Genomic DNA, 9,030 nt, shown 5'->3' with positions numbered 1-9,030 from the left:
TAATGTCACACAGCCCCCCTGTAGATAATGTCACACAGCCCCCTGTAGATAGTGTCATATAGCCCCCCTTTAGATGATGTCACACAGCCCCCTGTAGATAGTGTCACACAGCCCCCTGTAGATGATGTCACACAGCCCCCTGTAGATAATGTCACACAGCCCCCTGTAGATAGTGTCATATAGCCCCCCTGTAGATAATGTCACACAGCCCCCTGTAGATAGTGTCACACAGCCCCCTGTAGATAATGTCACACAGCCCCCTGTAGATAGTGTCACACAGCCCCCTGTAGATGATGTCACACAGCCCCCTGTAGATAGTGTCACACAGCCCCCTGTAGATAGTGTCATATAGCCCCCCTGTAGATAATGTCACACAGCCCCCTGTAGATGATGTCACACAGCCCCCCTGTAGATAATGTCTCACAGCCCCCCTGTAGATAGTGTCATACAGCCCCCTGTAGTTGATGTCACACAGCCCCCTGTAGATAGTGTCACACAGCCCCCCTGTACATAGTGTCACACAGCCCCCCTGTAGATAATGTCACACAGCCCCCTGTACATAATGTCACACAGCCCCCTGTAGGTAATGTCACACAGCCCCCTGTAGATAGTGTCACACAGCCCCCTGTAGATGATGTCACACAGCCTCCCTGTAGATAGTGTCACACAGCCCCCTGTAGATGATGTCACACAGCCTCCCTGTAGATAGTGTCACACAGCCCCCTGTAGATGATGTCACACAGCCTCCCTGTAGATAGTGTCACACAGCCCCCTGTAGATAGTGTCATACAGCCCACCTGTAGATAATATCACACAGCCCCCTGTAGATAATGTCACACATCCTCCTGTATATAATATCACACAGCCCCCTGTAGATAATGTCACACATCCTCCTGTATATAATGTCACACATCCCCCTGTAGATAATGTCACACAGCCCCCCTGTAGATAGTGTCACACAGCCCCCTGTAGATAGTGTCATACAGCCCCCTGTAGATAGTGTCACACAGCCCCCTGTAGATAGTGTCACACAGCCCCCTGTATATGTCACACAGCCCCCCTGTAGATAGTGTCATACAGCCCCCCCCCCTGTAGATAGTGTCACACAACCCCCCTGTAGATAGTGTCACACAGCCCCCCTGTAGACAGTGTCATACAGCCCCCCTGTAGATAGTGTCACACAGCCCCCTGTAGATAGTGTCACACAGCCCCCCTGTAGATAATGTCACACAGCCCCCTGTAGATAATGTCACACAGCCCCCCTGTAGATAGTGTCACACAACCCCCCATGTAGATAGTGTCACACAACCCACCTGTAGATAATGTCACACAGCCCCCCTGTAGATAATGTCACACTGTCCTCTGTAGATAATGTCATACAGCCTCCCTGTAGATAGTGTCACACAGCCCCCTGTAGATAATGTCACACAGCCCCCTGTAGATAATGTCACACAGCCCCCTGTAGGTAATGCCACACAGTCCCCTGTAGGTAATGTCACACAGCCCCCTGTAGATAATGTCACACAGCCCCCTGTAGATAATGTCACACAGCCCCCTGTAGATAATGTCACACAGCCCCCCCGTAGATAATGTCACACAGCCCCCTGTAGATAATGTCATACAGTCCCCTGTAGATAGTGTCACACAGCCCCCCCGTAGATAATGTCACACAGCCCCCTGTAGATAGTCACACAGCCCCCTGTAGATAGTGTCACACAGCCCCCCCTGTAGATAGTGTCATTCAGCCCCCTGTAGATAATGTCATACAGCCCCCTGTAGATAGTGTCACACAGCCCCCTGTAGATAGTCACACAGCCCCCTGTAGATAGTGTCACACAGCCCCCTGTAGATAATGTCACACAGCCCCCCTGTAGATAATGTCACACAGCCCCCCTGTAGATAATGTCACACAGCCCCCTGTAGATAATGCCTCACAGCCCCCTGTAGATAATGTCACACAGCCCCCTGTAGATAGTGTCATACAGCCTCCTGTAATACCACACAGCCTCCCTGTAGATAATGTCACACAGCCCCCCTGTAGATAATGTCACACAGCCCCCCTGTAGGTAATGTCACACAGCCCCCCTGTAGATAATGTCACACAGCCCCCTGTAATACCACACAGCCCCCTGTAGATAATGTCACACAGCCCCCCTGTAGATAATGTCACACAGCCCCCCTGTAGATAATGTCACACAGCCCCCCTGTAGATAATGTCACACAGCCCCCTGTAGATAATGTCACACAGCCCCCCTGTAGATAGTGTCACACAACCCCCCATGTAGATAGTGTCACACAACCCACCTGTAGATAATGTCATACAGCCTCCCTGTAGATAGTGTCACACAGCCCCCTGTAGATAATGTCACACAGCCCCCTGTAGATAATGTCACACAGCCCCCTGTAGATAATGTCATACAGTCCCCTGTAGATAGTGTCACACAGCCCCCCCGTAGATAATGTCACACAGCCCCCTGTAGATAGTCACACAGCCCCCTGTAGATAGTGTCACACAGCCCCCCCTGTAGATAGTGTCATACAGCCCCCTGTAGATAATGTCATACAGCCCCCTGTAGATAGTGTCACACAGCCCCCTGTAGATAGTCACACAGCCCCCCCGTAGATAATGTCACACAGCCCCCTGTAGATAATGCCACACAGCCCCCCTGTAGATAATGTCACACAGCCCCCCTGTAGATAATGTCACACAGCCCCCCCTGTAGATAATGTCACACAGCCCCCCTGTAGATAATGTCACACAGCCCCCCTGTAGATAATGTCACACAGCCCCCTGTAGATAGTGTCATACAGCCCCCCTGTAGATAGTGTCACACAGCCCCCTGTAGATAATGTCACACAGCCCCCTGTAGATAATGTCACACAGCCTCCCTGTAGATAATGTCACACAGACCCCCTGTAGATAGTGTCATACAGCCCCCTGTACATAGTGTCACACAGCCCCCCCTGTAGATAATGTCACACAGCCCCCCTGTAGATAATGTCATACAGCCCCCTGTACATAGTGTCACACAGCCCCCTGTAGATAATGTCACACTGCCCCCCTGTAGATAATGCCACACAGCCCCCTGTAGATAATGTCACACAGCCCCCTGTAGATAGTGTCACACAGCTCCCCTGTAGATAGTGTCACACAGCCCCCCTGTAGATAGTCACACAGCCCCCCTGTAGATAGTCACACAGCCCCCCTGTAGATAGTGTCACACAGCCCCCCTGTAGATAGTCACACAGCCCCCCTGTAGATAATGTCACACAGCCCCCCTGTAGATAATGTCACACAGCCCACCTGTAGATAGTGTCACACAGCACCCCTGTAGATAGTGTCACACAGCCCCCCTATAGATAGTGTCACACAGCCCCCCTATAGATAGTGTCACACAGCCCCCCCTGTAGATAGTGTCACACAGCCCCCCTGTAGATATTGTCACACAGCCCCCCTGTAGATATTGTCACACAGCCCCCCTGTAGATATTGTCACACAGCCCCCCTGTAGATATTGTCACACAACCCCCCTGTAGATAGTGTCACACAGCCACCTGTTGATAGTGTCACACACCCCCTGTACATAGTGTCACACAGCCCCCTGTAGATAATGTCACACAGCCCTCTGTAGGTAATGTCACACAACCCCCCTGTAGATAGTGTCATACAGCCCCCTGTAGATAGTGTCACACAGCCCCCTGTAGATAGTGTCATGCAGCCCCCCTGTAGATAGTGTCACACAGCCCCCTGTAGATAATGTCATACAGCCCCCCTGTAGATAATGTCATACAGCCCCCCAGTAGATAGTGTCACACAGCCCCCTGTAGATAATGTCACACAGCCCCCTGTAGATAGTGCCACACAGCCCCCTGTAGATAATGTCACACAGCCCCCTGTAGATAGAGCCACACAGCCCCCTGTAGATAATGCCACACAGCCCCCTGTAGATAGTGTCACACAGCCCCCCCTGTAGATAGTGTCACAGAGCCCCCCTGTAGATACAGTCACACAGCCCCCCTGTAGATACAGTCACACAACCCCCCTGTAGATAGTGTCACACAGCCCCCCCTGTACATAGTGTCACAGAGCCCCCCTGTAGATACAGTCACACAGCCCCCCTGTAGATACAGTCACACAACCCCCCTGTACATAGTGTCACACAGCCCCCCTGTAGATAATGCCACACAGCCCCCTGTAGATAATGGCACACTGCCCCCTGTAGATAGTGTCACACAGCTCCCCTGTAGATAGTGTCACACAGCCCCCCTGTAGATAGTCACACAGCCCCCCTGTAGATAATGTCACACAGCCCGCCTGTAGATAATGTCACACAGCCCCCCTGTAGATAGTGTCACACAGCCCCCCTGTAGATAGTCACACAGCCCCCCTGTAGATAATGTCACACAGCCCCCCTGTAGATAGTGTCACACAGCACCCCTGTAGATAGTGTCACACAGCCCCCTATAGATAGTGTCACACAGCCCCCCTATAGATAGTGTCACACAGCCCCCCCTGTAGATAGTGTCACACAGCCCCCCCTGTAGATATTGTCACACAGCCCCCCTGTAGATATTGTCACACAGCCCCCCTGTAGATAATGTCACACAGCCCCCTGTAGATAGTGTCATACAGCCCCCCTGTAGATAATGTCACACAGCCCTCTGTAGATAGTGTCATACAGCCCCCTGTAGATAATGTCACACAGCCCCCTGTAGATAGTGTCATACAGCCCCCCTGTAGATAATGTCACACAGCCCTCTGTAGATAGTGTCATACAGCCCCCTGTAGATAATGTCACACAACCCCCCTGTAGATAATGTCACACAGCCCTCTGTAGATAGTGTCATACAGCCCCCTGTAGATAATGTCACACAGCCCCCTGTAGATAATGTCACACAACCCACCTGTAGATAGTGTCACGCAGCCCCCTGTAGATAGTGTCACACAGCCCCCCTGTAGATAGTGTCACGCAGCCCCCTGTTGATAGTGTCACACAGCCCCCTGTAGATAGTGCCACACAGCCCCCTGTAGATAATGTCACACAGCCCCCTGTAGATAGAGCCACACAGCCCCCTGTAGATAATGTCACACAGCCCCCCCCCCTGTAGATAGTGTCACACAGCCCCCTGTAGATAGTGTCGCACAGCCCCCTGTAGATAATGCCGCACAGCCCCCTGTAGATAGTGTCGCACAGCCCATTGTAGATAGTGTCACACAGCCCCCTGTAGATAGTGTCACAGAGCCCCCGTGTAGATACAGTCACACAGCCCCCCTGTAGATAATGTCACACAGCCCCCCTGTAGATAGTGTCATACAGCCCCCCCCCTGTAGATAGTGTCACGCAGCCCCCCTGTAGATAGTGTCACCCAGCCCCCCTGTAGATAGTGTCACCCAGCCCCCCTGTAGATAGTGTCACACAGCCCCCTGTAGATAATGTCACACAGCCCCCCTGTAGATAGTGTCACACACAGCCCCCCCTCTAGATAGTGTCACAGAGCCCCCGTGTAGATACAGTCACACAGCCCCCCTGTAGATAGTGTCACACAGCCCCCCATGTAGATAGTGTCACACAGCCCCCTGTAGATAATGTAACAGCCCCCCTGTAGATAGTGTCACACAGCCCCCCTGTAGATAGTGTCACACAGCCCCCCTGTAGATAGTGTCACACAGCCCCCCTGTAGATAGTGTCACACAGCCCCCTGTAGATAGTGTCACACAGCCCTCCCTGTAGATAGTGTCATACAGCCCCCCTGTAGATAGTGTCATACAGCCCCCTGTAGATAATGTCACACAGCCCCCCCTGTAGATAGTGTCACACAGCCCCCCCCTGTAGATAGTGTCATATAGCCCCCCGTCCTGTAGGTAGCACCCAAAAAAATGTAAAGGTGTTGTCCCACAAAACACATGGTTCCCCTATCCACAGGCTAAGGAATACATGTGTGATCGCTCAGGGTCCGACCGCTGGGACCCCCAGCGATAAGGAGAATGGGGCACCGAAAGTCCCCCGAAGTTCTCCATGAGAAGCCTGGGACTTCCGGGGTCTGAACGTACCAACCAAGTATGACGGTGCATTGACCCGCAATGATCTATATATGACCTACAGACACGGGGCACATTTAACACAAGACGTATGGAAAATACAAACAAAGCGCGAAAGAGACGTTTGTGCGGAGAGCGCGAACAAGCAATAATGCAGCACACAGCAAATGGAGACAGAGCAAGTATGTGTGTGTCCGCGAGGCCATGGGAGACCCTAGATAAAGGGAGACTCCACATATAGAAGTATGTGTGTATCTGTGAGGCCATGGGAGACCCTAGATAAGTGGAGACCCCACATATAGAAGTACGTGTGTATCTGCAAGGCAATAGGAAACCCTAGCTAAAGGGTGACCCTGCATATACAAGTATGTGTGTATCTGCGAGGCCATGGGAGACCCTTGATAAAGGGAGACCCCACATATAGAAGCATGCGTGTATCTGCGAGGCTAAAATTAAGGACGAATTTGCCACTCGAGTTCTGCCGTCTAACTTGGATGACTTCATGCTTCTGGCCGCCCGGATTGATAGAAGGCTCCGAGATCGGCTCCAAGAGGCTCGTCGAGAGGGAGGGCTTCCTAGTCCTTGTAGCAACCCCTGCCGTCCTCAGATGCCGATCCTCCTATGGAGTCTGTGATGATGAACCAGTGTAAGCTATCCACCCAGGAGAGACAACGCAGACGCACTTCGGGACTCTGTCTTTATTGCGGCCTCGGAGGCCATCTTGTGCGTCTGTGTCCCCAAAAGCCCCAAAACCTAGGGTTGCTAGGAGAGACAACCTTGGGCAAAGAGGGACTCCCGTCTAAATTGTCCACACCCGTGACCATAATGTCTAGCGAGAAAACGCATCAGGTCTCTGCGTATCTGGACTCTGGATCCGCTGCTAATTTCATTTGTAGAGACCTGGTGGACCTTCAATTACCCACCATCCCTCTGGAGAGACCATTGAAGGTTGTGTAATGTAGGGGGGTAGGGAAACAGACAAGTGAGCCCTAATCTACCCGCCACTCAGTCCCTGCCTACTTGCAACGACCCGCTGTAGGCGACGGGGTACAACTGGGCGACGGTTCCTACGCTCAGTAAGTGCACGAGACAAACAGACAAGGGTACAAAGAAGCTAACGGAAATGGGGAAGTTGCCCACGGCAACACCGTGAGCAACAAGAGTGGTGAACGAGCCGAGTCAAACCAGGAGTGTACGAGGTACCAAACGTAGAGCAGGAGAGTAGTGAACAAGCCGAGTCAAACCAGGAGTGTACGAGGTACCAAACGCAGAGCAGGAGAGTAGTCAGCAAGCCGGGGTCAATATGAAGCAGGGTCAAATATTTCAGAAGCTGCAGCAGGGCCAGGAAACCAAACGAGAAGAATCACAAGCAAGGAGGAACAGGAAAGGCAGGTATAAATAGACAGAGGGCGGGAGCTAGCTCCGTCTGGCCAGGCTGCGATAGGCTCTCCCACTCCTAAGCCTGCCATCCTGAGTGGTGGAAGATGGAGTCAGTCTCACAGACATAGAAGCAGGTGCAGACTGATTACCTATGGGCGTTGACACAGAAGCTGTGCCTGGCAGTTCCTTTACAGGTTGCATCGGTAAATGGACTACCTCTGCCAGACCCAGTTATAGCGGTGACCCAGCCGCTGAAGTAGGGGCTCTCCATTCCGAGCTTCTATCGTTCTATGCCTTATCCAAGGCCGTTAACCCCGTGCTGCTGGGCCTGCCTTGGCTCCGACTACATCCCCCAGTCCTGGACTGGAACTCTGGGGAGGTTCTCCAGTAGGGCCCCGAGTGTCACGGCCGTTGACTGGTGCAGATCCGTTCGGCTCAGCCTCCTCTGCCTCGGTCATTTGCAGGATTGCCGGGTCATTATGCTGCATTTTCGGACGTCTTCAGCAAAAGGGAGGTGGAGACACTGCCCCCACACCGGGCGTATGACTGTCCTATCGAGCTGATTCCTGGTGCATCCCTTCCCCGTGGTAGGATATATCCTCTCTCCTTGCCAGAGACTCTGTCCATGCACGCCTATGTTAAAGAGAACTTGGAGAGGGGCTTCATACGGAAGTCTTCATCCCCGTTAGGAGCCGGGTTCTTCTTTGTCAAGAAGAAGGATGGCTCCCTGCGTCCTTGTATTGACTACCAGGGTCTCAACCAGATCAGGGTGAAGAAAAAGTATCCGTTGCCACTGATCTCAGAACGGTTTGATCGTATAGTCCAGTTCTGGGCCCCAGTTCATAGAAAAGATGCCCTGGAGTTGGAAAAAATACAAAGAAGAGCAACGGAGCTAATAAGGGGCGCGGAGAATCTAAGTTATGAGGAAAGATTAAAAGAACTAAACCTATTTAGCCTTGAGAAAAGACGACTAAGGGGGGACATGATTAACTTATATAAATATATTAATGGCACATACAAAAAATATGGTGATATCCTGTTCCATGTAAAACCCCCTCAAAAAACAAGGGGGCGCTCCCTCCGTCTGGAGAAAAAAAGGTTCAACCTGCAGAGGCGACAAGTCTTCTTTACTGTGAGAACGGTGAATTTATGGAATCGCCTACCATAGGAGCCGTCACAGCAGGGACAGTAGACACCGCAGGAGCCGTCACAGCAGGGACAGTAGACACCGCAGGAGCCGTCACAGCAGGGACAGGAGATGCTGCAAAAAAAGGCTTAGATAATTTCCTAGAACAAAAAAATATTAACTCCTGTGTGTAGACATTTTTTACTTCCCCCTTTCCCATCCCACTTCCCCTTTCCCATCCCTTGGTTGAACTTGATGGACATGTGTCTTTTTTCAACCGTACAAACTATGTAACTATGTATAGGTGGTGCCAAGATTTTTTCCAAACTAGACCTGCGTGGGGCTTACAACCTAGTCCGGATTCGCCAGGGTGATGAATGGGAGACTGCATTTAACACCCGTGATGGACACTATGAGTATCTAGTAATGCCCTTCGGCCTGTGTAATGCCCCCGCGGTCTTCCAGGAGTTTGTTAATGACATTTT

The sequence above is a fragment of the Rhinoderma darwinii genome, unplaced genomic scaffold (assembly GCF_050947455.1).
Source record: "Rhinoderma darwinii isolate aRhiDar2 unplaced genomic scaffold, aRhiDar2.hap1 Scaffold_889, whole genome shotgun sequence".
In the NCBI taxonomy this organism is placed as follows: domain Eukaryota; kingdom Metazoa; phylum Chordata; class Amphibia; order Anura; family Rhinodermatidae; genus Rhinoderma; species Rhinoderma darwinii.
Note: the sequence above shows the minus strand (reverse complement) of the source record.